The sequence below is a fragment of the Cynocephalus volans genome, chromosome 10, assembly GCF_027409185.1.
Source record: "Cynocephalus volans isolate mCynVol1 chromosome 10, mCynVol1.pri, whole genome shotgun sequence".
In the NCBI taxonomy this organism is placed as follows: Eukaryota; Metazoa; Chordata; class Mammalia; order Dermoptera; family Cynocephalidae; genus Cynocephalus; species Cynocephalus volans.
Window position 1 is genome coordinate 132,130,654 of NC_084469.1, and position 17,545 is coordinate 132,148,198.

Genomic DNA, 17,545 nt, shown 5'->3' on the forward strand with positions numbered 1-17,545 from the left:
GTAATGGGGAGCAACTGCTTAATTGATATGGGGTTTCCTTTTGAGGTTATGAAAATATTTTGGAACTAGATAGAGGTTGTACAACATTATGAATGTACTAAATGCCACTGAATTACTCACTCTAAAATAGTTAATTTTGTATTATATGAACTTTAATTTTTTTTTTTTTTTTTTTTTTAAAGATGGCCGGTAAAGAGATCTTAACCCTTGACTTCGTGTTGTCAGCACCATGCTCAGCCAGTGAGCTAACCGGCCATCCCTATATGGGATCCGAACCCATGGCCTTGGTGTTATCAGCACCACACTCTCCCAAGTGAGCCACGGGCCGGCCCCTGAACTTTAATATTTTTAAAAAGGGTAAAAAGCCCATTAGGGTAGCTGTAATAAAAAGATAAGAACAAATGTTGGCAAGGATACGGAGAAATTGGAACCCACTCATACATTCTGGTGGGAATATAAAATGGTGCAGCCACTTTGGAAAATAGTCTGACAATTTCTCAAATGGTTACATGTGGAGTTACCATATGACCTAACAATTCTACTCCAAGAGAAATGAAAACATACACACAATCTTATAGACAAATGTTAATCGCAGTATTATTCATAACAGCAAAAAGTGCAAATAATTCAAATGTACATCAACTGACAAATGGATAAATAAAATGTGTTATATCCATACAATAAGATACTATTTGGCAATTAAAAAGAATGAAATATTGATACATGCTACAACATGGATGAACCTTGAACACATTAAATGAAAAGACCACATATTATATGAATCCATTGATGTGAAATGTCCAGAATAGGCCAATCATAGAGACAAAGTAGATTAGTGGTTGTCAGGGGCTGGGGGGGAGGAGGTAATTGGGGTGACTTAATAAACACTGAGTTTCTTTTTGGGGTGACAGAACTGCTCTAAAATTGATTGTGGTGATGGTTGCACAACTCTGAATATACTAAAATCTATTCAGTAGTACACTTTAAACTGGTGAGTGATGTGGTATGTAAGTTTTTCAAAAGGACAAATATTGTGTGGTGCCACTTATGTAAGGTACCTAGAATAGTCAAATTCACAGAAATAGTCAGTAGAATAGTGTTTACTAGGAGTTTAGGGGAGGGGAGAATGGGAAGTTGTTCAGTAGGGACAGAGTTTCAGTATCGGATGATGAAAAAGTTCTGGAGATGGATGGTGGTTGTATTAGTCCGTTTTTGTTGCTTATAACAAAATACCTGCAACTGGATGATTTATAAAGAAAATGAAATTTATTGCTTACAGTTTCTGAGGCTGGGAAGTCCAAAGTCCATCTGGTGGTGGCGACAGTGACCCAGGGTTCTCACGTTGCAAGATGGTGGAACCAGAGAGAGCAGAGAGAGAGAGACAGACAGACTTTCCTCTTCTTTTAAAGCTCTCAGGGCCCAACCCGTGGCGCACTTGGTAGAGTGCTGCACTGGCAGCGTGGCGACGCTCCCCGCCGCGGGTTCGGATCCTATATAGGACTGACCGGTGTGTGCCGGTCACGAAAAAACGACAAAAAAAAAAAAAAAAGCTCTCAGAACCACGCCCCTGACCACCATTTTTAATCTATTCACTACTCCACAGTCCTATAATCACCTATTTAAGGCTCCACATTTCAATTACCAGAATAGGATTTCCCACCCTCTAAATAGTCACAGTGGGGGCTAAGTTTCTTTCTTTCTTTCTTTTTTTTAAAGATGACCAGTAAGGGGATCTTAACCCTTGACTTGGTGTTGTCAGCACCATGCTCTCCCAAGTGAGCTAACCGGCCATCCCTATATAGGGATCCGAACCCTTGGCCTTGGTGTTATCAGCACCACACTCTCCCAAGTGAGCCATGGGCTGGCCTGGGGGCTAAGTTTCTAATACATAAAACTTGGGGGACATAATTTAAGCTTAATTGAGTTTTGGGGGGACATAATTCAATCCACTACAGTGGTGATGGTGGCACAACAATATGAATTACTTAGCACACTGAACTGTACACTTAAAAATGGTTAAAAATGGTAAATTTTATGTTGTATACATTTTTCTACCAAAAGTTTCTGGAGCATCATAAATTATCCTAGGAATAACAAAGCAGACTAACAGCAGAATTTATATATGAAGTGTGGTTTGTCTTTGTCAGAGTTATAATTGATCCTGGGCCAAATATGCACCACTGCTCCATGTATTTGGCTAAATTAGATCACTTATGCTGGCATACCATCAGTAGAACCAGAGGTACATAGATCTGTGATTTTGTGTTTGAAATGCTAGCTTTAAAAAAAAGGGGGGGGGTCCTTTTAGAACCACTCTTCTTTTTTTTCCTTTTTTTTAAAATTATTTTTTTACATTCTATGATGTTGTTTCAGAGCAGTTGGGAGGGTTGAGGAAAGGGAAAAGGGGAAGAAAATAGGATGGAAGAAGGAGGAAGGAGGAGGGGTGGGATTGAGGCCTGTGGCACCCCCCTCATTCCCACAGGGGAGACCAGGGGACTTCCAGTAGTGGCTTGGTCATTGCCAGGCTGGGTGTAGATGTCAGGAGGGTATGGCAAAAGCCTTTACTCCCCACCACCCCAGTTCAGGAACCAGGGGCCCTTCTTGCTGTGGCTCGGTGGTCATCACTAGGCTGGTTGTATGTGTTGGTGGGGAGTGGCTGAGGCCCTTGGCCCCCCACCACCCAGCTCTGGAGAGCCCAGGGCACTTCCTGTGGTGGCTCAGTGGTCATTGCTGGGGTAGTTGCATGTGTTGGGGTGGTGTGGCTGAGGCTGCCACCCTCAGGACTGGTTGCAGGTGTTGAGAGGCATAGCTGAGGCCCCTGGCCCTCCCCCCTTTCTGGCTTGGTCGCCCAGGGGACTTTTGGTCCTTCTAGGTGTTATAGGTGTTCTTTGGTGAAATGAGACCAAGTTAATATCAAACGTTGTCTCTGGTTGTGGGTACTTTGTTTTTTCTTTCAGTTCTGTGTTGGATTATTTGCTGTTCCCACCACTTAAACTCTGCACTGTAATTAATTTGTTGTCTTTTGCTTCTAAAATGGGGGAACTTCCTGTGGAGACCAGTACTTGAGATCTGTGGTTGAGCTAAATTGCTGCTTTGCAGCTGTTTGACTGGGGAAGGCTTTTTGTGCAGCTCAGGGTTTAATGGTTGACCTTGTAGGTACTTCTGGCTCTCCAGAGACCCGGCGCATCTGGGTTGTGTATAAACTCTGATCTGGGCCTGAGTCTTTTCATCAAACTGTACCCCATGCAATTCTATATTCCTGACCAGTCTCCTCTGAGTGGTCCTATGCTGCATGGGGGGCAGATCAGCTGTTCTTGCTGTGCCCCAGTGTTCCCCCGGTGGGCCCACCTCCCCCACTGCCTGTGCTCCAAACACTTCCCATGAGACAGTCCCTTGCAATGACTCTTTGGCCTCTTTTTGGCTCCTTTTTTTTCAGTTGTTGTGGCTTCTCACTCCTGTGTGGATCTACGGGAGCCCTATTAGTGGTCTTGCTGGCCTGGGGGCCACCAAGGCCCTCCTCTCCCCTGCCGCCTCCAAGCAACTTCATCTGAAGGGCACAGCTGCGGCTTTTGCCATCTCCTGCTCTGTGCGCTCAGCAGCTCCAGCCTGGAAGTGGCTGGGATTCAAAATGGTTGGAGCGGTTTTTTCTTTCTCTCATTGTGGCTTCTCCCGCCTTCATGCACTCTCATGTACTCTGTAGGTCTCTCCTCTTCTTCCCCTGAGCTCTAGTGGCCCCAGCTTGGCTGTTGTTGCTTTTTTATAATTGTAAATTGGTTGATTTGTGGGAGAGAGTGATGCTGGGGACCATCTATTCTGCCATCTTGACAGGAAGTCCCTTTTTTTCTTTATTCCCTTTTACCCTATTCTCTATTCTGGTTGCCCTGTCCTCCATAAACAACTATCATAATGCATTTGATAGGTATCCTTTTGTTTACATAAGTTCTTGTAAAGTGTTTTTGTTTTCTGTGCATGTATTTTTAGTTTATGTAAATAATGTAACATAGCTTGTATGTATTAGTCTGTTTCTGTTTCTTATAACTAAGTACCTGGAACTGGGTAAATTGAAAGAAAACAATTTCTGGGAAGCAATAAATTTATTGAGGCTGGGAAGTCCAAAGTCCAAGGAACACATCTGGTGAGGGTCTTCTTGGTGGTGGCTTTACAGCAATGCAGGGCTGTCACATGGCAGAAAATGGCTAAGTGGAGAGAGAGACTCTTGTGTGCTCTCCTTTTAAAGCCTGCAGAACCCTGCCCTTGACCACCGTTACTAATCCATTCATTACAGCATGGTCTTACAATCTAATCACCTCTTCAAAGCCCCACTTTTCAATTACCATAATAGGATTTCCCACCCTCTTAATAGTGTCACAGTAGGGACCAAGCCTCCAACACATTAAACTTTTGGGGGGGACACAATTCAGTCCATAATAGAGCTTATTGAGTTTATTTATTTATTTTTTAAAAAAATTCATTAAAAAAAAAGTCATTCAGATGACTGTGTATTCATCTAGTATTGCTTCTAACTGTTGCAGAGGACCCCAAGGGGCACATATGCTACACCTTATCTGCTCACTCCCTGCTGATGGACCACCAGATTGTCTCCAACTCTGCACCCCAGACACAATGTAGTAAACATCCTCGTATCCCTTATTAGGTCCCCATGAGGATTTCTTTGGGAACACACGCACGCACACATGCGCACGCACACACACACACACACACACACACACACACACACACACTTTGTGGGTCATAAAATGTGCATAATTACAAGTAAGGGCAGATTATTGCTTTTCAGGATAGCTGTACCAGTTTGTATCACTGCCAGCAGCACATGAGGATAGAACCTCTAGTATGTTTTCAAAGGGTGACTTTAGTGTTTCATGGAGGAATGTGGCCAGTGACACCTGTTTGTAGGGTCATCCAGAAAACACTTTGCTGAGCACAGTGAGTTTATTCATTTATTCATTAACTAATCACTGGAGAGCCTGCTGTGTTTGTGGCCCTGGGGACATTAAGAGGAATAAGTTTCTATCGAAAGTATACAGAAGGTGCAGAGGGAGCTCCTCCCTCTGCCTGGGTGGGGACAGTCAGGAACGATTTCCAGAGAAGGAAAGATGCAGGTTAGATAGGAGTTCCAGGAGTTCATCAGCTAAAAGAAAGCAGAGGCTGTTCTATGCAGAAGGACCTGCAGCAGAGCTTAAAAATTGTTTGCTATTTAAAAAAATACATAGTTTATTTTTTATTTAATTTCTTAGAAAGTAGCTACATGATTCTCACCAATAAAAGTTTTTTTTTTTTTTTAAATTTTATTTTGTCGATATACATTGTAGCTGATTAATGCTCCCCATCACCAAAACCTCCCTCCCTTCTCCCTCCCCCCTCCCCCCCAACAATGTCCTTTCTGTTTGCTTGTTGTATCAACTTCAAATAATTGTTGTTGTTATATCTTCTTCCCCCCCCCCCGGTTTGTGTGTGTGTGTGTGTATGTGTGTGTGTGTGAATTTATATATTAATTTTTAGCTCCCTCCAATAAGTGAGAACATGTGGTATTTCTCTTTCTGTGCCTGACTTGTTTCACTTAATATAATTCTCTCAAGGTCCATCCATGTTGTTGCAAATGGCAGTATTTCATTCGTTTTTATAGCTGAGTAGTATTCCATTGTGTAGATGTACCACATTTTCCGTATCCACTCATCTGATGATGGGCATTTGGGCTGGTTCCAACTCTTGGCTATTGTAAAGAGTGCTGCGATGAACATTGGGGAACAGGTATACCTTCGACTTGATGATTTCCATTCCTCTGGGTATATTCCCAACACTGGGATGGCTGGGTCGTATGGTAGATCTATTTGCAATTGTTTAAGGAACCTCCATACCATTTTCCATAGAGGCTGCACCATTTTGCAGTCCCACCAACAATGTATGAGAGTTCCTTTTTCTCCGCAGCCTCGCCAGCATTTATCGTTCATAGTCTTTTGGATTTTAGCCATCCTAACTGGGGTTAGATGGTATCTCAATGTGGTTTTGATTTGCATTTCCCGGATGCTGAGTGATGTTGAGCATTTTTTCATATGTCTGTTGGCCATTTGGATATCTTCCTTAGAGAAATGCCTACTTAGCTCTTTTGCCCATTTTTTAATTGGGTTGCTTGTTTTCTTCTTGTAAAGTTGTTTGAGTTCCTTATATATTCTGGATATTAATCCTTTGTCAGATGTATATTTTGCAAATATTTTCTCCCACTCTGTTGGTTGTCTTTTAACTCTTTTAATTGTTTCTTTTGCTGTGCAGAAGCTTTTTAGTTTGATATAATCCCATTTGTTTATTTTTCCTTTGGTTGCCCGTGCTTTTGGGGTCGTATTCATGAAGTCTGTGCCCAGTCCTATTTCCTGAAGTGTTTCCCCTATGTTTTCTTTAAGAAGTTTTATTGTCTCAGGGTGTATATTTAAATCCTTAATCCATTTTGAGTTGATTTTAGTATACGGTGAGAGGTATGGATCTAGTTTCATTCTCCTGCATATCGATATCCAGTTTTCCCAGCACCACTTGCTGAAGAGGCAGTCCCTTCCCCAGTGAATAGGCTTGGTGCCTTTGTCAAAGATCAGATGGCAGTAAGTGTGTGGGTTGATTTCTGGATTCTCTATTCTATTCCATTGGTCAGTGTGTCTGTTTTTATGCCAGTACCATACTGTTTTGGTTATTATAGCTTTGTAGTATAGCTTAAAGTCAGGTAGTGTTATGCCTCCAGCTTTATTTTTTTTGCTGAGCATTGCTTTGGCTATTCGTGGTCTTTTATTGTTCCATATAAATGTCTGAATAGTTTTTTCCATTTCTGAGAAAAATGTCTTTGGAATTTTGATGGGGATTGCATTGAATTTGTATATCACTTTGGGTAGTATGGACATTTTCACTATGTTGATTCTTCCAATCCAAGAGCATGGAATATCTTTCCATCTTCTTGTATCCTCTCTAATTTCTCTCAGCAGTGGTTTGTAGTTCTCATTATAGAGATTTTTCACCTCCTTGGTTAACTCAATTCCTAAGTATTTTATTTTTTTGGTGGCTATTGTAAATGGGCAGGCTTTCTTGATTTCTCCTTCTGCATGTTCACTATTGGAGAAAATAAATGCTACTGATTTTTGTGTGTTGATTTTGTATCCTGCTACTGTGCTAAAATCATTTATCAATTCCAACAGTTTTTTTGTAGAGGTTTTAGGCTGTTCGATATATAGGATCATGTCATCTGCAAACAGGGACAGTTTGACTTCATCTTTTCCAATCTGGATGCCCTTTATTTCCTTCTCTTCTCTGATTGCTCTGGCTAGTACTTCCAACACTATGTTGAATAGGAGTGGTGAGAGTGGGCATCCTTGTCTAGTGCCTGTTCTTAAAGGAAAAGCTTTCAGCTTTTCCCCATTCAGGATGATATTGGCAGTGGGTTTGGCATATATGGCTTTAATTATGTTGAGATACTTTCCCTCTATACCTAACTTATAGAGGGTCTTTGTCATGAATGAGTGCTGAACTTTATCAAATGCTTTTTCAGCGTCTATAGAGATGATCATATGGTCCTTGTGTTTGAGTTTATTAATATGGTGTATCACATTTATTGATTTGCGTATGTTGAACCAACCTTGCATCCCTGGGATGAATCCCACTTGATCGTGATGAATAATTTTTCGTATGTGTTGCTGTATTCTGTTTGCTAGTATATTAGTGAGGATTTTTGCATCTATATTCATCAAGGATATCGGCCTGTAGTTTTCTTTTTTGGTTATATCTTTACCTGGTTTTGGTATCAGGATGATGTTTGCTTCATAGAATGAGTTTGGGAGATTTGCGTCCGTTTCAATCTTTTGGAATAGTTTGTAAAGAATCGGTGTCAATTCCTGTTTGAATGTTTGGTAAAATTCTGCTGTGAATCCATCTGGTCCTGGGCTTTTCTTTGTTGGGAGCCTTCTGATAACAGCTTCAATCTCCTTTATTGTTATTGGTCTGTTCAAATTTTCTACGTCTTCACGGTTCAGTTTTGGGAGCTTGTGTGTGTCCAGAAATTTATCCATTTCCTCCAGATTTTCAAATTTGTTGGCGTATAGTTGTTTATAGTAGTCTCGAATGATTCCTTGTATTTCAGATGAATCAGTTGTAATATCGCCTTTTTCATTTCTAATTTTTGTTATTTGAGTCTTCTCTCTTCTTTTTTTTGTTAGCCAAGCTAATGGTTTGTCAATTTTATTTATCTTTTCAAAAAACCAACTTTTTGATTCGTTGATCTTTTGAATTGTTTTTTGGTTTTCAATTTCATTCAGTTCTGCTCTGATCTTAATGATTTCTTTCCGTCTGCTAACTTTAGGATTGGATTGTTCTTGTTTTTCTAGTTCTTTAAGGTGAAGTGTTAGGTTGTTCACTTGCCATCTTTCCATTCTTCTGAAGTGAGCATTTAATGCAATAAATTTTCCCCTCAATACTGCTTTTGCAGTATCCCACAGGTTTTGGTATGATGTATCATTGTTTTCATTAGTTTCAATAAACTTTTTGATTTCCTGCTTGATTTCTTCTTGGACCCATATGTCATTAAGTAGAATGCTGTTTAATTTCCATGTGTTTGTATAGTTTCCAGAGTTTTGTTTGTTATTAATTTCTAGTTTTAATCCATTGTGGTCTGAGAAGATACATGGGATAATTCCAATTTTTTTGAATTTATTGAGACTTGATTTGTGACCTAATATGTGATCTATCCTGGAGAATGATCCATGTGCTGATGAGAAGAATGAATATTCTGAGGTTGTTGGGTGGAATGTTCTGTAGATATCTGCCAATTCCAATTGGTCTAGAGTCTTGTTTAGATCTTGTGTTTCTCTATTGATTCTTTGCCTAGATGATCTGTCTAATATTGACAGTGGAGTGTTCAGGTCCCCTGCTATTATGGTATTAGTGTCTATTTCCTTCTTTAGGTCTAATAGAGTTTGTTTTATAAATCTGGCTGCTCCAACATTGGGTGCGTACATATTTATGATTGTTATGTCTTCTTGATGGATCAGTCCTTTTATCATTAAGTAGTGTCCCTCATTGTCTCTTTTTATGGTTTTTAGTTTAAAGTCTATTTTGTCAGATATAAGAATAGCCACTCCAGCTCGTTTTTCTTTTCTGTTTGCATGGTAAATCTTTTTCCATCCTTTCACTCTTAGTCTGTGTGAATCTTTATGGGTGAGGTGGGTCTCTTGTAGGCAGCATATAGTTGGGTCCTGCTTTTTGATCCAGTCAGCCAGTCTGTGTCTTTTAATTGGGGAATTTAAGCCTTTAACATTAAGAGTTGTTATTGAAAGGTGTTGATTTATTCCTAGCATTTTATTGGTTGTTTGGTTGTCTTAGGTGTCTTTTGTTCCTTGCTTTCTGATTTACTGTTTGGTTTCTTTGTTTGTTGGTTCCTTAGGTTGTAGATAGTGTTTTTGTTAGCTTGTTTTCTCTTCATGAATGCCATTTTTATTGTACTAGCGGGTTTAGATTTTTCTTAGGTTTTTATGGCAGTGGTAGTTATTTTTCAGGAACCAAACCCAGTACTCCCTTGAGGATTTCTTGTAAGGGTGGTCTTGTGGTAGTGAACTCCCGCAGTTTTTGTTTGTCTGAGAAATATACTATTTGCCCCTCATTTCGGAAGGATAGCCTTGCAGGGTAGAGTATTCTTGGCTGGCAATCTTTGTCTTTTAGTATTTTGAAAATATCATCCCATTCCTTTCTAGCTTTTAGGGTTTGTGATGAAAAGTCTGATGTTAACCTGATTGGGGCTCCCTTATAGGTGATTTGACGCTTCTCTCTTGCAGCTTTTAAGATTCTCTCTTTGTCTCTGAGTTTTGCCAATTTGACTATGACATGTCTTGGAGAAGGCCTTTTTGGGTTGAATACGTTTGGAGATCGTTGAGCTTCCTGGATCTGAAGATCAGTGATTTTTCCTATACCTGGGAAGTTTTCTGCCACTATTTTGTTGAATATGTTTTCAATGGAATCTCCATTTTCCTCCCCTTCTGGAATACCCATGACTCGGATATTTGAGCGCTTGAGGTTGTCTGATATCTCTCTCAGATTTTCTTCCATGTCCTTGATTCTTTTTTCTTTCTTTTTGTCTGCTTGTGTTATTTCAAACAGCCCATCTTCAAGTTCAGAGGTTCTCTCTTCAACTTCGACAAGCCTGCTGGTTAAACTCTCCGTTGTGTTTTTTATGTTGCTGAATAACTTCTTCAGTTCAGCAAGTTCTGCTACATTTTTTTTCAGGAAATTGATTTCCTTGTATATTTCCTCTTTCAGATCCTGTATACTTTTCCTCATTTCATCATGATGTCTAGCTGAGTTTTCTTGTATCTCATTCAGTTTCCTTAGAATTATCACTCGAAATTCCTTGTCAGTTATTTCAAGGGCTTCTTGTTCTATAGGATCTAGAGTATGAGATTTATTAACTTTTGGTGGTGTACTTTCTTGATTTTTTGTATTTCTGGTGTCTTTTTTTTGGTGTTTATTCATTGTGGCAGGGGGTTTCACAGTCCACCGGTTTAAGACTAATGACTAACTAGGATGTTGCTGTGGTTGACAATTTGGTATGGCTCCCGCCGTGACTGCTCAGTTGGCCTCTAGTGTCTTGTGTGTGTGGTTGCCTCGGGTCTTGGGCTTCTCCGGGGAGCCACCTTTCTGGTCAGCTTGTACTCTGCTGGGCTGGTGGATCACGTACCACAGGGTGTGTGATCTCTGTTGAGCTTTCACTTTCTGTACAGGACTTCTCCCCGTTCCGTGTGCTCTGGCCCAGGCTGTTAGATCGTGCAGTGGCGACCCCACCGGGTGTGTGGTTCCTGTCGAGTCTCCGCCTCCCTGGCCGCACGTCTCCCCCCTCTGTGCACACTGTGCTGGGCTGGGGCGTGTCTTCTGCACCCCTCGTCTATCAGCTGGGCCTTCAAGACCCTGCTCAGCACCTCCTCGCCCAGGAAGTCTACCAGGTTTCTGCTAGGCACAGACGTCCGGTCTCTCTGGGTGCCTTTGTAGCACTGTGTAGATCTTTCTCGGGTCTTGTTCACCTTTGTATCCCCCCGGTATAAACCGAGTCTAGTGCCCGCCTGCAGCCTGCTCTCCGGCAGGTTCAAGCGGACCTGGGAACTCTCCTACCACACTATTCCCAACCAGAAATTCGTTAGGCTTTTTTCCAAACTGGTGGTCGCAGAGATGGTATCTGCCTCCCAGTAACAGGAAGTTTACCGGGGCGGAGTCCAGGGTGTGGTGGAGTGACAGTCGGCCCGCCCGTACTTCCTAGCCCTCCCAAAACTGGTCGGGACGCCCCACACCCCCAGCCCTGCCAGAGAACCGCAGAGGGAGTGGGAGAGGAGGTCGGCCCGCAGGGTCCGGAAAGCCTGGCGCCAGGCCAAGCAAATGGGCTCAGTGATGGCCGAGCAGGGCGGAGCTGCCCGCACCTGGGAAAATGGAGGCAGCACCGTGGCAGTGAGTGGCCTGGTGGTGCAGGCGGAAGCCGCGTGGGCATCCACCCCCCCGAACAGAGCTGTGCCAGGGATCACTCACAGTGCTGTGCCAGGTCGGGCGCTCGCTCTGTCTCTGGTTTGTTGCCTTCCGTGTTCTCGGCGCTGCCGCCTCGGGCTCCCAATAAAAGTTTTAAATTATGTTTATTTCCATTTACCATGACTTCCAGTCAGGGTAATTTACTGCCATGAGAAAAGTGTTCTCTGGGGATTGTTACTTATTTTTGTAGTACAGGTAGAGTATCCCTTATCTAAACGCTTGGGGCCAGAAGTGCTTTGAATTTCGGATTTTCAGATTAGGGATGTTCAACCTGTACTGAAAATCCTTCCATTGCAGGGAGAAATTAACTTTCACATACTATTTAAATGCATTTATCTGATATCATTTTTAGCTGAGCTGAATGTAGGAAGATGATATACTTTTTAAATTTTTATTGAGATAAAATTCACATAACAGAATTCACCATGTTAACCATTTTAAAGTATTTAAAAATATTTAGTGGCTTTGAGCATATTCACAGTGTTCGGCAACCATCACCACTATCTAATTCCATAATATTTTCATTATCCATAAAGAGAAACCACATACCTCCCAATTCCTACCCCCTCCCCAATTCCGTGCCACTAATCTACTTTTTTGCTCCATGGATTTGCCTCCTGTAGACATTTTATATGAGTGGAAGCATGCAATATGTGGCCTTCTGTGACTAGTTTTTTCCCTTAGCATAATGTTTTCAAGGTTCATTCATGTTATAGTTTGTGTCAGTTTGATTGACACTTGAACAACTCAGAGGTTAGGGTGTCAACCCCCACACACAGTCAAAAATTTGAGTATAACTTTTAACTCCCCCAAAACTTTACTAATAGCCTATTGGTGGCCGATAACATAAACAGTTGATTAACAAATATTTTGTATGTTATATGTATTATATACTGTATTCTTACAATAAAGTAAACTAGAGAAAAGAAAATGTTCTTAAGAAAATCATAAGGAGGAAAAAGATACATTTGCAGTACTGTACTGTATTTTTCAATACCGTAAATATTTTTTAATTGAAAAAATCCATGTAGGGGCGGCCTGTGGCTCACTCGGGAGAGTGCGATGCCAATAACATCAAGGCCACGGGTTCAGATCCCATATAGGGATGGCCGTTTAGCTCACTGGGTGAGCGTGGTGCTGACAACACCAAGTCAAGGGTTAAGATCCCCTTACCGGTCATCTTTTTGAAAAAAAAGAAAAAGAAAAAATCCATGTATAAGTGGACCTGCACAGTTCAAACTCATGTTGTTCAAGGGTCAGCTGTACTTCATTTCTTTTTTTGTGGCTGAATATATGACGTTGTGTAGATTCACCACACTTATTCAGCAGTTGATGGACATTTGGATGGTTTCCACTTTGGGCTATTATTAATAATTCTGCCACAAATATTCATGTACAAGTTTTGTGAGATGATATGGTGTTAATATTATGATCTAAGAGGTCTTAGTAAACAACCGTTACCAACTTTGGGAACATTTAATTCTTGCAGAAAGAAAAAAAAAATACTCCTTATCAGGTACTCTAAAACCATTGTTGTCATTTCGTGAAACTGTCCCCCCAACTTTCAACTGGTTTATACCAATAATTTCACAGAACATTCTTACTGGGTTATCTAAGTATGTGTTTTGAAATTCATCTCTCTTGAATAACCCTTGAAAGTGACTTTGTACAAAGCTAGACTTGTCTTGAGATTTCTGGATCATGCAGAGCCCTTTAGTCATACTAAAGAATCTGGACTTCATACTGAGGCTAATGAGCAGTCACTGACAGGTTTAAAAATGAAGGGAAGGGCTGGCCAGTTTGCTCAGTTGGTTAGAGCATGTTGATAACACCAAGGTTCAGGGTTCGATCCCTGTACTGGCCGGCCGCCAAAAAAAAAGAAAGGAAGGGAGGGATGTGATCCCATCTGCATTTTAGAAAGATCTCATTGCAATGTGAGAAATAGATGAAGGGAGGAGGGGATGGAAGGCAGGAAGATCAAGTAGAAGGTTGTTGCCGTCATCTAGGTGAGTGGTGCTGGGGGCTAGACTTGGGTGGTGGCAGAGGGGATGACAAAGAAGGGCTGGATTCGAGAATTAATAGAGGGCTGGCTAGTTAGCTCAGTTGGTTAGAGTTTGGTGTTATAAAACCAAGGTAAAGGGTGCAGATCCCCATACTGGCCAGCCCCCCCCAAAAAAGATAATAAGGGCTGGCCCGTGGCTCACTCGGGAGAGTGTGGTGCTGATAACACCAGGGCCGCGGGTTCAGATCCTATACATGGATGGCCGGTTCACTCACTGGCTGAGCGTGGTGCTGACAACACCCAGTCAAGGGTTAAGATCCCCTTACTAGTCATCTTAAAAAAAAAAAAAAGGTAATAGAGGCAGGATCAACAAGACTTGATGATGAGTTACCTTACAGATAAGGGAGTAGAGAAGTTGGTGATACCAGCAGCTTTGTAGGTTGAGAAGCTGAATCGATGGTGGTGACATTCCATGTGACAGGGAATACAGAAAGAAAAAGTTTGGGGGAGGGCTTGTGATAATTACTAAATGCTGACTATATACCAGGCATTTGGCTGGGCATGTATGAAGGCACTTCAAGATGTTTGTGGAAAAAGAATTAAAAGACAATACAAATCTTTCCATGAACTTTTTAAAAGTACCCTCCGATGGCTGGACCTCACATAATATTAAAAAGATCCTGGGAGCTAAATAACATTAGGCCAGTTTTACCCATGAAAAAGGTTGCATTCACCTAAGAAGCAGTGGCGTCAGGATTTGAACCCAGATATCTCTGATGCCTTCTCTAGAGCATATGCTCTCAGTATCCCACTTTAGTGCTCCTGTTCAGATTTGGTCATGTGGGTTTTATGGAGCTGGTAGAACAAGAAAGCAGATATTCAGGAACAATAACTTTGGGTGTGAAGCTCTAGAGAGAGCTGGGCTTGTGCTGCAGATTTGGAAGTCACTGGTATACAAATGAAAGCCTTGGAAATGGTGGGGTGAGTGCCTAAAGATGGCATGTGGAGCAAGGAGAGAAGAGGGCGCCTATAACAGAACTTCAGGAACTTCAGCATTGAAGGAGCTGGGGCAAGAGCAGAGAGGCCTGAAAGTGGCACTCAGAAATGGCCAGAGAAGTGAGAAGATGTCATCAAGGGAAGGAAGAGATGTATATATCCCTAGTGCTCACGATTGGGAGTGAAATTTAACTGTGATGCGTTTACAAAAGGAATGCCATGTCTTGTTCAACTGACAAATGAGTTGACTGATGTGTGAAGAGATGCAAGTGAAGCAGTGTTATATGGATAAAAGTAGACCAGCAAGATCATACATTTGGTGTGACTTTTTATTTTTATTTTTATTTTTTTTTAAAATAGATTTTATTTTATTTATTTGTCGTTTTTTCGTGACCGGCACTCAGCCAGTGAGTGCACCGGTCATTCTTATATAGGATCCGAACCCGCGGCGGGAGCGTCACCGCGCTCCCAGCGCAGCACTCTACCGAGTGCGCCACGGGCTCGGCCCTGGTGTGACTTTTTAAAAATTGTGATATTGTCATGACCAATATCAGTAGTAGTCAGATTTTTAGAGATAACTGGTAAACTAAGGGGCCATAAGGTGTTTATAAAATTAATTTTTAGGGCTAGTCAGTTAGCTCAGTTGGTTAGTGCACAGCCTTGTAATACCAAGTTCAAGGGTTCGGATCCCTATACCAGCCAGCTGTCCAAAAACAAAAAAAAATTATTTTTAAAACTATGTTAACTCTCTGCTTCCACCGTCTGGCAATGTGAGACCCCTGGGTCACTGTTGCCACCACTGAGGCCTTCACTAAATGTATTCCCTGGACTTTGGACTTCCTAGCCTCCAAAACTATAAGCAATAAATTTCATTTTCTTTATAAATTAACAAAAAAAAAACCCAAAAACAACTGTGTTAAAAAACTAAAGGAAATATGTAGAAGTTAAAAATGTTAATGTTATCAGGGATTTTTCCCTCTTAATGGAAAATTTGTCTTGGATGAGAAGGTTCAGAAGAGTGTACATAGAACAAATTCAGGGCATGTTGTTGTAGTTCCAAATGAAGATAATTTTTCATTTGGGTTAAACATAGCTCAGAGGTTCGCAGCTCTGGCTGCGCATTAGGATCACTTGAGGAGCTTTAAAAGAAAATGATGTTCACCTCATACCCATAGGATGGCTACTATCAGAAACTATCTGAAAATAACAAGTGTTGGTAAGGATGTGGAAAAATTGAAAACACTTGTGCACTGTTGGTGGGAATGTAAAATGGTGCAGCCACTGTGGAAAATAGTATTGTGGTTCCTCAACAAATTAAAAATCAGATCACCATATGATCCAGGAATTCCACTTCTGGGTATATACCCAAAAGAACTGAAATCAGGGTCTCAAGATATTTGTACACACGTGTTTATAGCCGCATTATTTACAGTAGCTAAAACATGGAAACAACCTAAGCATTCATTGTCAGAAGAATGGATAAGCAAAATATTGGATGTACATACAGAGGAATATTATTCAGCCTTAAAAATAAAGGGAATTCAGGCTAACCCGTTAGCTCAGTTGGTTAGAATGCAGTTTTGTAACACCAAGGTCAAGGGTTCAGTTCCCTGTACTGTCCACTCACCAAAAAAGAAGGCAATTCTGACATATGCTACAAGGTTCATGTAGGTAGGACTTGAGGACATTATGCTAACTGAAATAAGCCAGTCACAAAAGCACAAATACTGTATGATTCCACTTATATGAGCAATGTAGAGTAGTCAAGTATATACAGACAGAGAGTAGAATAGAGATTGCCAGGGGCTGCGGCGTGGGGTAAATTGGGAGTTATTATTTAAAGGGTATAGAGTTTCTGTTTTGCAAGATGAAAAGAGTTCTGGAGGTGGATGGTGATGATGGTTGCACAACAGTATGAATGTACTTAATACCACTGAAGTATACACTTAAAAATAGTTAAGATGGTAAATTTTGTTATATATATTATACCACAATTTAAAAATCTTAATTAAAAAAATTTTTAGAGGGCCGGCCCCGTGGCTCACTTGGGAGAGTGTGGTGCTGATAACACCAAGACCACAGTCTCGGATCCCTTTATAGGGATGGCCGGTTGGCTCACTTGGAGAGCGTGGTGCCGACAACACCAAGTCAGGGGTTAAAATCCCCTTACCAGTCATCTTTAAAAAAAAAATTTTTTTTTAGAAAAGAATGATGGTCGCTGCAGCCTCATCTCCCCAGTCTGATTAAGTGGCTGTAGAGTCACCAGTGACCCTAATACTCAGCTGAAGTGGGGACTCCAGGTTTAGCTGAGGGAGGTGCCGTGTGGGGAAGCCTCATACCCTGAGCATAACTAAATTTCATCTTGGTTTTCCCACATCACCTTGATTCCAAATGAAGGACTTTTGTTTGATTTTGTCCTTTATTTCATTTTATAACCCTTGTGATTAGATGAAAAACTCCACAATAAGACATATTCATTGTGGAAAATTTGGCAAGGCTCAGAACAAGAAGACAATAAAAATTATCTGTAATCCCATCAACCCAAGTAATCATTATTAAATTCCAGTGTATTCTGGTCCTTTTACTGTTGTGTGGAGATGTGTTTATAGATACAGAAATAGGTATCCTTGTGTATTCTCATACCTGTATACTTACTTCCTTTGCATGCTTTTTTAAAAAAACAAACTTCAGATATTGTTTGTTTTCCCCCTTTAAATGTCTTTTAGATCATTGAGAGCCTTCTACCTCATGGTTTTCATTGGGTCCATAGCATTATTTATCTCACCCATTACTTTTATTGGACATCTGGATTGTTTCGCAATTTTTCACTATTGTAATTAATGCTGTAGTGAATATGCAAAAAAACAAAACAAAACCCAGAACCTTTTTAAGAATACTTTTTCTTTGGGCCAGTTCAGTAGTCGAAAAAATTCTTTTTGGTATTTTTTGTTTCTAGTGAACGTTTTCCTGTGCTTGCTACCATAAAATTTTAAA

General features: G+C 41.0%; 1 protein-coding gene across 1 annotated transcript in view; it reads left to right on the forward strand.

Moving 5' to 3' along the window:
* Window positions 1-17,545, forward strand: part of GFOD2 (Gfo/Idh/MocA-like oxidoreductase domain containing 2) — a 54,519-nt gene that overhangs the window by 25,494 nt on the left and 11,480 nt on the right. The gene's annotated exons all lie outside the window — the stretch shown is intronic.